The 16,189-nt window shown below is 41.2% G+C and overlaps 1 protein-coding gene and 1 pseudogene across 5 annotated transcripts in view; both read right to left on the reverse strand.

Annotated features, from left to right (window-relative positions):
• The window catches only part of OR10AD5 (olfactory receptor family 10 subfamily AD member 5), a 125,522-nt gene that overhangs the window by 58,190 nt on the left and 51,143 nt on the right, over window positions 1-16,189 (reverse strand). Inside the window, exon 4 of one of the 5 annotated variants that reach the window (XR_014804150.1) lies at window positions 4,180-4,301. The exons of the other annotated variants lie outside the window; for them this stretch is intronic. The gene's annotated coding sequence lies outside the window, so the exon portion shown is untranslated. Of the gene's footprint in view, window positions 1-4,179; window positions 4,302-16,189 lie in introns of those variants that run through there. 5 annotated transcript variants of the gene reach the window in all.
• LOC146403500 (olfactory receptor 10AD1-like) lies at window positions 13,678-15,086 on the reverse strand (annotated as a pseudogene).

The following is a 16,189-nucleotide window of genomic DNA, read 5'->3' on the forward strand; positions in this document are numbered from 1 at the left end:
GGCTCCTTAACCCACTGAGCAAGGCCTGGGATCGAACCTGCGTCCTCATGGATACGAGTCAGATTCATTTCTGCTGAACCACGACGGGAACCCCGCTCTTCTCTATTTTATATTTATTTAAAACTCAGCACGTTTTACTTTTATATACTGCTTTATACATATTTTTAAGGTATAAAGTGATATTGTGTGCAATAATGTTATTTTTCTATGATTTATAAAGTGTACCAAAGATGAACACGCTTTTCATTTACCCATTACATTTTCTTACTCTTAGTGTTTAAAATACTCTTCTTAAATTGAGCAAATATTGTGTATTACTAGTTTGTTTAATAAATAAAGTTATAGATGTAATTCAAATACATTGAAAATATAAAAAAGGGATAAATCAACTAAATATCTAATTTATATTCAATCAAAAAATATTGACTAGGAGCCTATTTTGAACCATACCCTATTTTAGATACTCAGGAAATAGCAAGTGATCAAGATTCTTTTCTTTTTTTTTTTTTTTTTTGTCTTTTTGTCTTTTTAGGACCGCACTCGCCACATGTGGAGGTTCCCAGGCTTGGGGTCAAACTGGAGTGTAGCTGCCGGCCTACACCAGAGCCACAGCAATGCCAGATCCGAGCCACATCTGCGACCTATACCACAGCTCATGGCAACGCTGGAACCTTAACGTGCTGAGCGAGGCCAGGGATCAAACCCACATCCTCATGGTTCCTAGTTGGGTTTGTTAACCACTGAGCCAAGAAGGCAACTCCAAGGTTATTTTCCTCATGATCTTTCCATTCTGTTAGAATCAAGAAAATGAAGAGGGAATGGCTTTGGCTAAAAGAATATTGAAGTGTGTCTAAAAATAGACATGTCAAAGGACTAAAAAGGAGTTAGAAGGGTTAAACTCACCATATAACTAGCCAAAGCCATCAAATTGAATAATTCTAGACATAGGAACTTTAGACAATCATATTCTGAGCTCATCTCCTTGGATGTTAAAATTAAGAGAAAGAAAGTTAGAGGCAAAAATAGAAAACTCTTTAAAGAGCTGAAATATGGAGTTCCTTGGTGGCCTAGTGGGTTAAAGATCCAGCAGCATCACTGCTGTGGCTTGGGCTGCTGCTTGGTGCGGTTTCAATCCCTAGACCAGGAATTTGCATGCCACATGTGCAGCATAAACAAACAAACAAACGGAAAGCTGAAATAACCTAATTGCATACAATTTTTTGTGAAGTTAATAAATGTGAATCTCACTGTGAAAATTAATCACTAGGCTCACAGGAGGATTGGTTTTAGGATATTTATCTCACAGGAGGATTGGTTTTAGGATTGGTGGACTTAATATCTAAGTAGATTTTGTGATTTTTATTGGAATTAAAAAGAACATGGTTATCAAACACCTGGCTAGGTCTAACCTACATCTACTACAAAGCAACTTATGTTGTCCTAGCCTCAGCAAAAATGAAGGTTTATGTTCAATTTTTATCATGTAGTAGACAAATTCAACAATTTCTCAAATTATAATAATATTTTCAATTATGTTATCAGATATTTTTTCAAGGTAAATGTGGCTTTTCCCCATTAATCTGTCTCTTCTAGATTCTGTCCTCTTATATTTAGATTGACTGTTAAGTCTCCATATTTCTGTAGTTGAGGGACCCTGACCATCTAATTCTGGTCTGACTGACATCTGAGGGCCCTTGCTTGGCATGACAGATCTTTGCTACAATGGACAAGACAGAAGCACAGGATGTAGTCATAAGGAAACTTCTCTGACATTCACAAGAGAGATGTAGATTTTAGATCTTTCTTTCAATCTACTTTCTTAATTCTAGATGGATCTCCTATCTGCTTATCCTTTTCACTTGATAGTTGTTCAGAGTCTCCCCTCCAGAGGCTTAATCTAAGCTATAAAGCAAAAATCAAATAATACTGAGAATACGTTTTTCCTCCTGACAATAGCCACCCCTAGAAGGGGGTTTAAAAAATTTGAGAAAAAAGTCCACACCTCAAAAAACAAAAAACAAACAAATAAACAAACCCCTCTACCCTCCAATACCCTAAAAGGTAGAAGGAAAACAAGATGAAAAGGTGACCAAATAATCCACATATAGAATGATTAATTCTTGGATATTAAGGGTTTGACTATTAGTAAAAGATGAGGTTTTTCAGAAATTATACAGAGGCACTTTGCAATTGATGAGGTCAAAACTGAGCAGTAGATTGGCTCTTTCCAGCAGTCTTACGGCCACAGTTAATGAGCACTACAGTGTCATTTTTGTTGTCTTGAAGAATTGTACTGATTAAAAAAAAAATCAGGAACACAAAGATAGGGAGGTGAGACCAGTACCCATGAAAGTTTTGGATAGAACTAGAGAGTTATATGATCAATGACAGTATTTAGGGGTGATATAGATATTTTTTTGAGATCTAACATCCACATGTGAAATATACATATATATGGCAGGTGTATGGAAAAAGCTTAGGGTGTGGAATTAGATAAACCATTGCTTCTCAGCTTTCCTACTTACTAATTGCATTTTCTTGATTAATGTAAAGATTAATTGACAAGGAAACTACAATATTCAATGTGACTGACAAACAGCAGTTGCTTGGTACACATTCATTACCTTCTCCTTTATTCTTTTCTCTTTTCTTCTTTGTACTTCATATGCTGGAAGAGATTTTTTAAGATCTTGAACCAATATTTCACTGCCATGGGAAACTCCTGGGGAGAAACTGCAGCTTTGAAAGAATCACTCTTCAGGATCAGGAAATTCTTTTGTATATCAAACTCCTGTCTTGTCTCTGACTCCTTGCCCTACCTCCTTTTAATTTTATTTATTTTGTAGATCTTAGAGAAAATGGGACAAACCTGAATCTTCATGTTATTTGTTTTATTTTGTGATATATTCACAAACCTCTCTGAGCAGGAAAGAAAAATGCACAGATACGCAAGAAAACTATTCATGCAGGCAAATGAACTGAGGGAAAAGCACCAATGAGAAAGGAGGAGAGAAACACATTGTGAGGCTAAGAAAAGAAAAAAGCTAGGTGGGCAGAAAACAGAAGACAAAGTCAAATAGGGAAACAAAGTGAAAGAATATGACATTTAGAATGGATAAGCAATGAGGTCCTACTGTACAGCACAGGGAACTAGCCAAAACCTCTGTGTATTAAGGCTATTTATCAATAAAGTATTAAGACCAAAAGAAAATTTCTGGCTCCTGGAACAGTACATTTTCCACTCTGTGCTGAAAGAGGACAGAAAAATTATTAAAGTTGGGGATCGAGAGAATGGGAGATGAAGCACATGGCAAAGGCAGACAGAGAGCCAGGAAAAGGGATAGATAAAAAACTTCCAGAAAGATGAAAAGCCAAATAGGAAAAAAACTGAGAGGCCCATATGAGCATAATGGCACCTGTCCTTGGATGTATAGAAATGACCTCCCAGTCTAGGAGTTTGGAACCCTCTCACTTCAAAGTTGACTTAGAAGGATTGGACTGGTCTCTGGGTTCTTTCTGCCTTTTAGATTGGTCACCTCAAAACCAGACTGGCTCTCCCATCCAAGCCATCAGCCCCTTAGCTAATGCCAGAGGGGAGGTGGGCAGACTCAGAGATCCTGACAGAAACAGAGAGGGGAGATATTGAAGAAGAAAAAACTAACCATAGATTGTTGTGAAAGCAGAAATCTAACTAGACATCTAGAAAGGGAGAAAAAGCAAGGGGTTAACTGGGTCAAGATCTGGACATCTTGTCCATGGCCACTGAGTGCTGAGCTGTGGAATGACCTGAACATAGGTGGCTTCTGAAGAAGACAGTAAGTGTTCATTTCTGATGGATGCCAACAGAGGCATAGTCAGCTTTCAGCACAGAAGTGAGGATGTTCACTGACCTTCTTTATGGGCTTTGGCAAATGCAGATGAGGACATTGGCTTGTTGATATTAGGCCCAGAGTGAAGGTGCAGTGAGTTCTGCTATAAACCAGCTACCCCTTTATAGAGTATGAGCTCCTGATTCTATACGTACTCTCCATAGTGTTTCTCTCACTTTATAATCACACACACACACACACACACACACACACACACACACACACACACCCATACAGCAGGGCGTCAAATAGATTCTCAACATCAGGGAGGTAGAGGCTGCTTCTCACTGGTTACTGATAGGAAACTTACTGTAACAGATGAAGAGTCCATTTTTGAGGTCTGCCTTCATCTGACCAGGTCTCTGGAGTTACAGCAGATAAGAGTGAGCAGTCTAAGGATCCTGAGGGAGATGTGTCCATTGGCAAAGGGCCCTGGAATTTTTGGGTTCGTTTCAGATTTCTCAGGCAGAATCTTTTTTCCCCACCCAAGATTGCTGTTTGGAAGAACTAAAGGTCATGATGTTTTTGTGTTTCTTGCCACCTTATGCCAAACAAAGAACAAAGAATGCCTATCCTCAGAGGTAGAATCTACCTAGAACCTATCACCCTCACCCGCAACCCAAGGGATTTAGGAAGATCCAGTTCAATGTGGGATTCCAGGAAATGAATAGGATAGTAAGTTTTCTTTGGAAAAATGTTTATTCAGAACAGTTCCTAAATGGAACAAATATCTAGTCATGTTCAAATTTTCCTACTTGTCTCAGATACTCTTTAAAAAGTAATTGGTTTGTTAGAATGGAAATCTAAACAAGACCTAGTCCCTATAAGGAGCACAGCATGGGAGAATGGGCCATGTCAATAAGACTAATTTTGCACACCTCTGCTGGCAGAGCCTAATTTCTCATTTTTTCCCTTGCCTTATTCATAGGGGCTAGCAATTGTACAGGGTGAAGCTATAGAAGAAGCATTTCAGTGACCTTGGTCAGGGACTACAGGGCTGAGAATGTGATAGGGTGCCATATGTAAGCCTCTTTGTCTATTTTCACTTCCTCTTCAATACCCTGTGCCAAGGGACAGTCTATATGGGTGCTGAAAGAAACCTTTCTTTAGGACTGCTTATGCTTAGGACATTAGTACAATAAAAGGAGAAACCAGAAAGATGGTAAGGCAAACAAAGACCTTACCTTTCTGGAAATCAGGAGACTGTCACCTACAGAACACAGTGAGAAACAGGGTCAGCCTCTTCTAGGAGCATCTTTAGGAAAGGACTGATATTTTAGAATTGATCCATGAAATGAAGACAATGATCAGCTTCCAATACAGGTAGTATGGAGATAGCCTTATATCTATTTCCATTTAGATTTGAATCAAGATATGCTGACCTTTCCTCATGCTCTTGGATTCATTCTTGAGGAAAAGTGCTTCTGAAGTGAGTGACAAAAAGACCTCTCTATAGGAATAACCCTGAACCTTTAGTTATTTTATTTTTTATTTTTATGACCACACCCATGGCGTATGGAAGTTCCTAGCTAGGGTTTGAATCAGAGCTATAGCTGACGGCCTACGCCATAGCCACAGCAAGGCGGAATCCAAGCTGGGTCTGTGACCTACCCCACAGCTCACAACAACCCGGGATCCTTAACCCATGGAGCAAGGCCAGGGATCAAACCCATGTCCTCATTACTGCTGAGCCACCACAGGAACTCCCAACTTATTATTATTTTTTTATTACAAGTATTGTAATATTTGTCTTTACCACATTTTATGAAGTTCTTGTGAAGGTTCTAGCTGGAGTTTATGCCTGAGCACCAAGCTGATATTTAACAAATGGTAGAGAAGTATAACAACTAACAGATTACTATGCACAATTCACAAAAGTCTGTGCCTTTCTTTGGGAAATAGTAAACAGAAGTTCTTGATTTTAATATAGTCATATTTAAGATTTCCCCCTTTTTCGTTGGTACTTTTTGTGTGTCTTATTTAAGAACATTTACCCTACCCTGACATCATGTAAATGTCTTCCTATATTATATTCTGCAGGTTTATTGTTTTATTTCCCAATTAGACCTATAAAGTAAGTGGAAACTGTTTTTGTATTCGATATACATCAAGTAGGAGTCAGATGTCAATTTTTTTCTATATAGATAACTAGTTGTCTAGGCATCGTTAATTTAAAAAAACTTCTTTCCCAACTGCTTTGCAGTGCCACCTTAGTTATAAATCTTGTGTCTATAAATGTGTGAATTTTGTATGTACACAATCATGCTGTTTGTTAGTAAAGACAGTTTTAATTCTTCCTTTTCACTCTTTATGTCTTCAACTTCTTTTTTTCTTACCATATTGCACTGGGTATAAATCCAGTGTAATAGTGATTAAAATTCTAAGAGGGGAAATAATTGTTTTATTCATTAAGTGATATATTCAAGATTTTGTCTTTAAAAAGTATGATAGGAACAATAGGTTTTTTTGTTGTTTTATTTGTCTTCCTGGATTCCCTTTGTTAGATTGAGGGATTCTACCTTTATCTAGCATTTCTGACATCATGTAAATATTTTCCTATATTCTGAAGCTTTAGAATTTTCTCAAAGTTTGTAATATACCACTAAAGATTTTTAAATTTCCCATGTTTCAATAGTTATCATTCCCTTTGGTGTGTTCACTCTTTTTTCCTCTTAGGTTAGCTAATAGTTTATCTATTTCATTTCAAAGAACCAGGATTTTTATTTATTAAGTAGATATATCCCTTTTTTCTTTACTTCATTATTTTTTAATTGAAGTATATTTGAGTTCCAATATTGTATTAGTATACAGTATAGTGATTCAGTATTTTTACTGAATATACTCATTAAAAGTTATTACAAGGTAATGACTACAATTTCCTGTGCTGTACAACTTATCCTTCTTGCTTATCTACTTTACACATAGCAGTTTATATCTCTTAATCCCATACTCCTATCTTGCCCCTCCCCACTTCCCTTTCCCCACTGGCACCTACTAATTCATTTTCTGTATCTGTTAGGTCTGCTTCTGTTTTGCTATATACATTGGCTTTATTTTTGGATTCCACATATGTGATCTCATCCAGTATTTGTCTTTCTCTGACATATTTCACTAAACATACTGTTCTCTAGGTTCATCCACATTGCTGCAAATGGCAGGATTTCATTCTTATTTATGGCTCAAAGAAATTTCATCTTTGTCCATTTGATGTTGATGGATGCTTGGGTGGCTTCCATATCTTGGCTACTGTAAATAGTGCTGCATGTATATTAGGGTGCATGTATATTTTCATTTTTTCCAGATATATGCCCAGAAGTGAAATTGCTGGGTCATATGGTAATTGTATTTTTAGTTTTTTTGAGGGAACCTCTATATTCAGCAGTGGTCACTCACACCAATTTACATTTCCACCAACAGTGTACCAGAGTTACCTTTTCTCCACATCATCACCAATATTTGTTATTTGTAGACTTTTAAAAAATTTGAAGTATAGTTGATTTGCAATATTGTGTTAATTTCAGGTGTACAGAAGAGTGATTCAGTATTTATGCAGACAATATTCTATTATAGGTTATTACAAGATAATGGGTATAATTTCCTGTGCTATACAATATATCCTTGTTGTTTATCTAGTTTATATACAGTAGTTGGTATCTGCAAGTCCATACCCCGAATTTGTCTCTCCTTCCATTTCCCTTTGATAACCACATTTGTTTTCTATATCTCTGAGTCTGTTTCTGTTTTCCATATACATTCATTTGTATTACTTTTATATTCCACAGATAAATGATACAATACAGTATTCATCTTTGTCTGACTTATTTCATTAAGCATAGTATTCTCTAGGTCCATCCATATTGCTATAAATGACAAAATTTCATTTGTTTTTGTGGCTAATATTCCATTGTGTATATGTACCACATCTTGATCCACTCCTCTGTCAATGGACATTTAGGTTGCTTTCATGTCTTGGCTAATGTAAATAGTGCTGCTATGAACACTGAGTGCATGTATCTTTTCGAATTATGGTTTCCTCTGGATAGATGTCCAGGAGTGGGATTTCTGGATCATATGGTATTTCTATTTTAAGTTTTTTTTTTTTTTTAGGAAATTCCATACTATTTTCAATAGTGGTTGTACAAATCTCCATTGCCACCAACAGTGTAAAAATATAAATCTGATGCTCAGAGCACATGGGTATAGTATTTACAGTTAGAAAGGAGGAAGTAACACTTTTGGAGATGCTGATTTAGATGTTTGAAATACTTTGCCTTGAAGTTCCCACTGTGATGTAACAGGATCGATGGTGTCTCTGCAGTATCAAGGACACGAGTTCCACCCCCGGCTTGGCACAGTGGGTTAAGGGGCTGGCATTGCCACAGCTGTGGCATAGGTTGTAACTCCAGCTTCGATTTGATCCCTGGCCTGGGAACTCCATATACTGCAGGGTGGCCAATAAAGAAAAAAAGAAAGAAAGAAATACTTTGCCTCATTTCGTCCTTATAACCACATTGAGATAGATATTGTCTTAGTGAAGACTTTTTTGGTTTCAAGAAATAGAAACCCATCTATAATAGTTTCGAGGGGGAAAAAAAAGTAGTTTATCATAAGGATACAAGGCTATTTCACAAAACCCAAGAGCAAGAATGCAGGTGGGCCTCCAAAGCTGACCAAACCTGGGCAGTCATTATCTTAGGCTCTTCCTCTGAAGACATGGTATCTTATCTCTGCTTCCTTCTCTCCTATGACTTCAACCTATTCTCCCTGCCAACTTTCTCTGTTTCTTCAAGTACATGGCAGAAGACAGTTGCTCCACAGCTGAGTGTCTGCTTGTTCCAGGCCAGAAATGATTATTCTTACTGCATACCACTTCCAAATTCCCAAGAATGAGGACTTAATTGATACAGCTTGACTGCACTGATTATGGTGATTCTGGGAGAGTGCTGTCTCATGGCACTTACTAAATTAGTGGCCAGGGCTCACCCCTGTGGGAGAAGAGGGTTTTTGGAGAATGGGCTGCATGCCATAGCAGACACTCTCTAAAATCTCTACCACAATTAATAGGACTGTTGAACATCTGCCAAATGACTGGATGACATGACACTCAGTTTTCCCTAACTTCAAAGACCAAGCTTTCTGCTATATCATATAGCCTTCCTAATTTTTACATTTGAGATAACTGTTTACACTACCTCAGCATAAGAGATTGTACCAGGATATCCCAAGGAGATAGATGGCATAATCAAATTACAATAGTCTGAGGAGTTTAATAAAGGATTGTATACAAAGTGGTAGGTGGGGTGTAGGGAAATCTCAAGGTGGGGGTACAGTATCCAGAATCTAGCATTAGAGGAGCTAATTCTGAAGAGGTAGTGGGAGATGATGGTTCAAACTTAGAGAACTAGATAGAGAGATGTCATATGACAGGAGTGAGATCTTAGCAAGGGGACTCAAGTGAGTCCGCAAACCATCACAGGGAAGGAGTCAGAGGTTAAACACCTCAAACTCACACTTCTACTTCCCCCTGATCTTCTGCCTATGCTACTCATTGGCAGAATCCAATAGAAAGCCAGAGATAAGGGAATCTGTTGATGTGGTCCATACAGGTTAGCTTCCACATCCAAGAGCTAGGTGGAGTGAGGAACTGATCTGAAGAGGCAAATGGCTATTTAGGTCTTTAGATTGGAAAATGAAAACAAACATATGTAACCAGATTGGAAGTCCAAAAAGGTGAGATTTTAATGGTGTTCCTAGAGGCCCTAGATATGTTTAATTTTCACCTCTGTGGGTAAACTATATATATTAAACTGAGTGCTTCAGCTGAAGTCACTAATTATGGTGCCTCAGAGGCTTCCTTGGAGGTCCAGGGCTTTGGATACTCACTTTCCATTCCTATCAGAACAGCTTTGCTTATACTGGGTGAATATATCAGGATTCTGCTAGAGATTTCATTGAGGAAACAGTACCACAGCACCACCTATAGTCAGGCACTGTGCTAAGGACTCACAAAGGAATCGCAGACTAATGCGGAAGACAGAAAAGTAAGTAACAGTACAGTGTTGGGAAAACGGACAGGTTATGAAGGGAACTTAACGAATTAAGTCCAGTGAACCCAGAAGGGCCAAAGGATCAAGGACGGTTTCCCGAAGCCGACGAATGGGGGCGTCAAGGACGATCAGTGAACCCTGCTGCTGTCCAAAAGAGGGACGAGGAACCCAACGATTATGCAATTCGCTGAAAGGTGGGCTATCCTACAGATCTTTGGACAAGGTTGGAAGCTAGGGTGACTCCGAATGAAGCCTAAGGAGCTCTGCTCAGGCCTCCCTCCGGCCTTGCTCCGCCTCGATTACTTTCTACCCTCGGCTAAAGGGGCTCTGCTTTTCAACAACAGCATTTGGCTGGGAGAGAATCCCAATCTGGAGGATCTCCACCAGTGGAGCTGGGCTGTTTAGTAGGAGTCTCCCAGAATAGATTGCCGCTGCTAGAGAGATTTGGTTGGAGCGCTAGGGCTGGGCGGGGCGGCCAAGGAGCAGGCACTCACTGGTTGCCATAGCTGCGATACGGGACAGCCTGGGTACTGCTGATTGGCCACAGGTTCTTAGGGCGGATCAAGCCCACCTCCTCTAGCTGCTGTAATACAGTAGTGGCCCGGCGGCCTCCTGGGGAAAGTGCTGCAACCCGACCTGGGCTGGGGAACCTGGCGCTAGGGCGGGTCAAGGCCGAGCCAGGATCCTGGGTAGAATTCCTGGGTCCCTTTCCCCCTTTTCGGCCCCTGGGCCAGGCTGTGGTAATCTCTCTCTCTCCACTCTCTTGCGTCGGTTCTCGCCTAGCCTCTAGGGCTCCTGGGCGCCCAGCACCTTGAGTGAGAAGTGTTTGGCCTCTAGAAGACCGTTCTAGGTCACTCAGCCTGATTTTCCAGCATGCCTGGCCATACTCGCCCTCGCCATCCACGCTGAACGCACCGTTTACATGATGAATTAGGCAGTGTCTCTTGCCTGCAATTACTAGTCCTCACTGACACTACATCCCCTCCCCTTTTAAATCCTAATTCATTGATTCTTTAACGCTTAGTCCTATTATCACCTCCTCAGCATAAAGCCTGCCCCATTTTTCGGGAAAGTAGTTGAATACCTTTTAAGGAGTGCAGGCTGGGAACAACTGCCCAGGTTAGCGTTGCATCTATGCCCTTTGATGCGGAATGATTTTGAGCAATTTCCTTAACCTCTTTGAGCCTCTTCGGTTTGCATCTCAAAATGAAGGCAGTCCGTGTGCTTAAAGGGCTTTGTGAAGTTTGAATGAAGCAACCGAAACATTTAATGAATGCGAGCACTGTTATAGTCCTCTCTAGTACTTTGTATAGGCATGTTATAATATGTTTGCCCTTTGTATTACCATTATTGATTCTAATCTGCCTTGTTAGATTTGAAAGCTGGAAAGTGTCTTGTTTAGAATGTCAGCGTACAACAGTGCTGGGGAAATGCTAAATTATTTCTCAGAAGAATCTGAAAAGCATTCTTTCCTCTCCTTTCCCTTTTTTCCTTCTCCCCCCATCCTTCTTTTTTACCTTTAAAAGGCTTGAAGAAGAAGCTGATGTCCTGCGGAAAAAATAAGTACTTCATTTTTTTCCATAGAGACCAGGGATGTTTTTAACATTGCCCTTTCCCCTCTGCTACACTTCAGACAATTTTCTTCTCCTCCTCCTCCCATCTCCCCCTACCTCTTCTAGTTCTTTTTCTCCAAGTTCTTGTTCTTCCTCTTCTTCTTCTTTTAATGTCCCTACCCAGGACATGTGGAAGTTCCTAGGCCAGGGATTGAACCCGTGCTACATCAGTGACTCAAGCCGCAGCAGTGACAACGCCAGATCCTTAACACACTGTGCCACAAGGGATCGTCCAAGTTTTTCCTTGACTATTGTCCCTGAGCTCTTTTTTTTCCCTTCTGAGAGCATTTACTTCAGAAACTTGGCAATTGTAAATTCTTTTTCTGCCCCTTGGAAGTGTATAGAAATCTCTGTAAAAGCCTCTTGCTAGTTTTAAGACTCAAGGACCTGGGTGCCATCCCACTGAAGTGTAATCCTCAAGGAAGATAGCTTCCCTGTTCCCTAGTCTTTGTGGGCAAGTAGGAGCCTAACTTTAGTGGGTGTCTTGCTCCAAAATGTAAATTGCAGCAGGTAAGTTACTTTTCCTTTGGGTAAGATCAATTACCAGGGACAGGTGGCCTAAGATCCCGCTATTAAAGCTCTTAAAAACTCTCTAGCTACTGCTTTCACCAGAGTTGAATTCAATCTCTTCCTATGGCAATCGTATTAAAGTTGTTTGTTTTGCCTGCTTAACTTTGCCATGGTGCAATTTTTCTTTGATAATGACCGTTTAGATTCTCTGCTTATTGTTTCTTCTTGATTACAGTGGTGTCTCATTTCTTCCTCTGTGCTGAGAAGTGCTTCTTACATGTCCTCTGATATCCAGAATTTCCCCAATTGGGACTCAAGAGTAGAGCTTTGCCACTGCTTTAAGTCCCTGCAGGGTAGTATGTGCTATGGAGGATGTGAAAAGGGTAGTATATCTATTTGAGGGCATCCTAAGGGAGGTGCATTCATCTTATGGAAGTAGCACCAGAAAACGAAGCACAGGCTTAGCCCCTTTTGTTTCCCATCTGTTATGAAAGAGACCTAAGAAAGATGCAGTTTGCTTTCTCTCTTTCTCTCTCTCTTTTTGTTTTTTTTTGCTGCACCCATGGCATGCATAAGTTCCTGGGCCAGGGAATGACTCATGCCACAGCAGTGAAAATACCAGATCATTACCATCAGGCCACCAGAGAACTCCAGAAGGATGCAATTTTCAAAGAAAGAGCATCAGCTGAGAACATAACGCCCTCTCAAGGGATGCTGAGTTTGACTAAGGAGAGAAGCTACATGGAGGTAGAGAGGTCAGGATTACCAAGAGAAAGTCTTCAGAAACAGTGGAAGTAGTGTGGAGGGGGCGTTCCTTAAAACTGCAGGGAATGAAATGCCTCCATTTAAGATGAGGAGGTAAGGTGGAATAGGATTGAATGGACTGAGATGTTAGATGATTACTCAAAAGGAAGGCAGTCAGGAGAGGGGAGTTAATTAGGGGGATGGGTGACAGGGAAGGAAACTGGTATTCTGAGAACCTTGATAGAGGTACTTATTACTTGGATCTGAAGGAAACATCAAATACTCATGTACTTAAGGAAGTTAGAGGACTCAGGGAGAAGGTGTGGACACCTGGGCTCTCCCACTTGTCCTGCCCTTCCTCAACACACAGGAACCTAAACAAACATTGAATGCAGTGTTGGTAATTTCATGCCACCACAAATTCTCCCTCATGGGCTAGTGGAGGCTAAAAAGGTATATTCAGCTTGGTGATCCTCAGTTTTTCTTCTTTCTCTGACCAACTTGTCTTAATCTCAACGCTGCTCCCTAATTTCCTTTTTCTTACTTCTTCCTCTACTGTTTCTCATGTAGGAGCAGCGTGGACGAAGGCAGATTCAGGAAGTGAGAGTGGAGTGTGAGAAAGAAAAACAAATACAAACAGTACACTGAAAGAGAAAACTGTTTATTCCTAAATGTGCATGCAGAACTCCTGCTGGGAAGAGCATGTAAACTTGCTGTACAAAGAAAATGAAATGGATTTTAGTGCAGTTATGTGCTTATGCATTTCTGTTGTGAGAATTTAGAAGAAAATGACTCAGAAAAGTCACAAGTTCTCCCGAATAACTTCCGAGAAAATGGTGTTTAACGTCACCTAGACAGATGAGCATTAGACATCAGGAGGCTCTTCCGGGTCGGATGCTAGTACCAAGGAAGCTAGGATGCTCTTCCCTGGAGCCTTTGAGCATGGAGAGTTACCCACCTGTCAGGGCTGGAGGAGGGAGCCTCCCCTCCAGGGGTCTTCCCACTAGACAGACCGTGCCTGGGCCAGGCTGCTCCTCCCAAGGGCCCTCACCATAGCCCCCTTCATTTCTTTGTTTCGAAAACTGTAGATGATGGGGTTGCACATGGGGGTGATGATGGTGTAGAGGAGAGAGAAAGGCTTGTCTTTGTCAGGACCATGGGTGCTACGGGGGTTCATGTAAGAGAACATGGCCGAAGTGTAGAGACAGGTGACCACAGTCAGATGGGAGGCACAAGTAGAGAAGGTCTTCCCCCGACCAGAGGAGGAGGCTCTGCCCAGGATGGAGGTCAGGATGCGAGCATAGGAGATGACGATGAGCACCATGGGGCTGAGCAGCACCACGGATGGCATCGGCAAAGATCATTTTCAGACTGAACCTGGGGTCTCCACAGGAGAGAGCAATCACTACGGGGGCCTCACAGAAGAAGTTTTCTATGTGGTGGTCTCTGCAGAAGGGATTCCGGAAAGACATATACTCAAGAAAGAGGCCATTGATCAACCCGAAGAACCAGGCAGTACTGACCAGCCTCACACAGACCTGCCGGCTCATGATTTGGGCATAGTTAAGTGGGTGGCAGATTGCAACATAACGGTCATAGGCCATGAAAGCCAAGAGGATGCACTCAGCCACACCCACAAAGAAGACCAGGTACATCTGGGTCATGCAAGCGACAAAGGAGACGCTGTGGTTCTTGACCACCAGGTGGATCAGCATCTGTGGGATGGTGGTGGTGATGAAGCAGACATCCAGGAAGGACAGGTGGCCAAGGAAGAAGTACATGGGGCTGCTGAGCCTGGGGTCTGTCCAGGTGATGAAGATGATGAGGCCATTCATGGCCATGGCGAGGCTATAGAGGGCTAGGAAGAGGGCAAAGAGCAAAGCCCGTGTGGAAGGGGAGCTCTGCTCAAAGCCCACGAGGACAAACTCTGTCACTGTGCTGCCATTCCTTAGGTCTGCTGGCTTGGACCTGCTTGAGGAGGAAGGCACAAGAGAGACAGCTGTGGGGTAATGCAAAGAATTCACAAGGGCACAGACATGAAGGTATATCAGCACAAAGAGGGTAAGGGGTGGTAAATGTTTGGGAAATTTAATAAACATTAGGTAATTGGTGATGTTGTGGGGCAAAGAAAAGGCCAGGATCACCATAAGCTGTATAGATGGAATCATAATGTCACAAATTAAGTAAGTAGTGATCATACTGTATTCTAGTTTGATTAGGTGTCAAATGAAGTAAAGTATTTGCTTCAGGACCCTCTAAATGGAAGGATTAGCCTTAAACAAAATATATTCAGTGGTGAAAAAAACAAGATAACTGGGTTTGGAATCCACACCAAACAGATGAGTGGAGTATTTGAGGGGAGGGCATCGTGGTCGTTAGCTTATAGAAGATGGTATTGTTGAAGCACTTGGGAGACATGTGGAGATGCGTGTTTCTAGAAAATAAAAGCTCAAGTCTAGTACCTGTTGAAAACATTGAATAGCTGAATTTTTAGCGAAAAATAAAAACATGCTAACCCTCAGGATTGTCGCTTAGGAGAGAGAGATTTGCTCAACTTGAAACAACCATGCTTAGCTCCTCCCAACCATCCTACCTCTTTCCAGACTCACTCTCCCAGTGGTTGCTGCTGCTGCTGCTGCTGCTGCTGCATTAACCACCCTTGCTGTGCATGCTGGAGATGGAAAGCAGGGCCTGGTTGTGAGCTCTTGAATGCTTCCTAATATGAGATACTGTTCCTCCAGGGGTTGGGATTGAGGGCTATACGTCACTGGATGAGAAAGATCCAACCATCCGTATGATAAAGGGAAAGTTATGAGCAGGGCACAAATTCAAGCTTTCTGAATAGACCTTCAGAGAACTTCAATCTGTCCATTTACTTCTAGGACTAAATCTTGTCCATCTTCAGTGAACAAGCATTGAAAATTTTCATGCTCTTTTCTCATTCTTGTAACTTTTAAGTCATAATGTTCATGTTAAATCTCTTTTGTATTTTTCATCTTGTTTTGGAGTTAGGGTATATCAGATCCCTTCCACTTTTAGCTGCTTATGCACAGTATGTTCCTTCTCAATTTTCAGTTCTGTCTACCACTATTCTTCATTCTTTCCTTTCCTACTCCCTTTCATGCACACTCACCATCCCTTCCCCCATTTGTCCTTCCCATTTGCCCACTTATTTCCATTTCTCACCCTTTTCTTCTTCCTTTCCCTTTCTCATCTCTGGTGATGGGTGTCTACCACTGAGATAATTCCAGCTGAATCCCCTCTATTCTCCATGTCTTTAAGTCTCTCATGTTGTCTATCTTAATTTCAAAAGATACCTATGCCATTATTGCCACCCCTTTCAGCTCTGGATTCCTCTTGGTGGTTCCTGACAGGTCCAGGCAGTAGGCCATTCCCATAATCGTTG

Source organism: Sus scrofa, chromosome 5 (assembly GCF_054392235.1).
Source record: "Sus scrofa isolate SSC_HxYL_T2T_F1_AM1 chromosome 5, Sscrofa_HxYL_maternal_Yorkshire_Landrace_v2.0, whole genome shotgun sequence".
Taxonomy (NCBI): Eukaryota; Metazoa; Chordata; class Mammalia; order Artiodactyla; family Suidae; genus Sus; species Sus scrofa.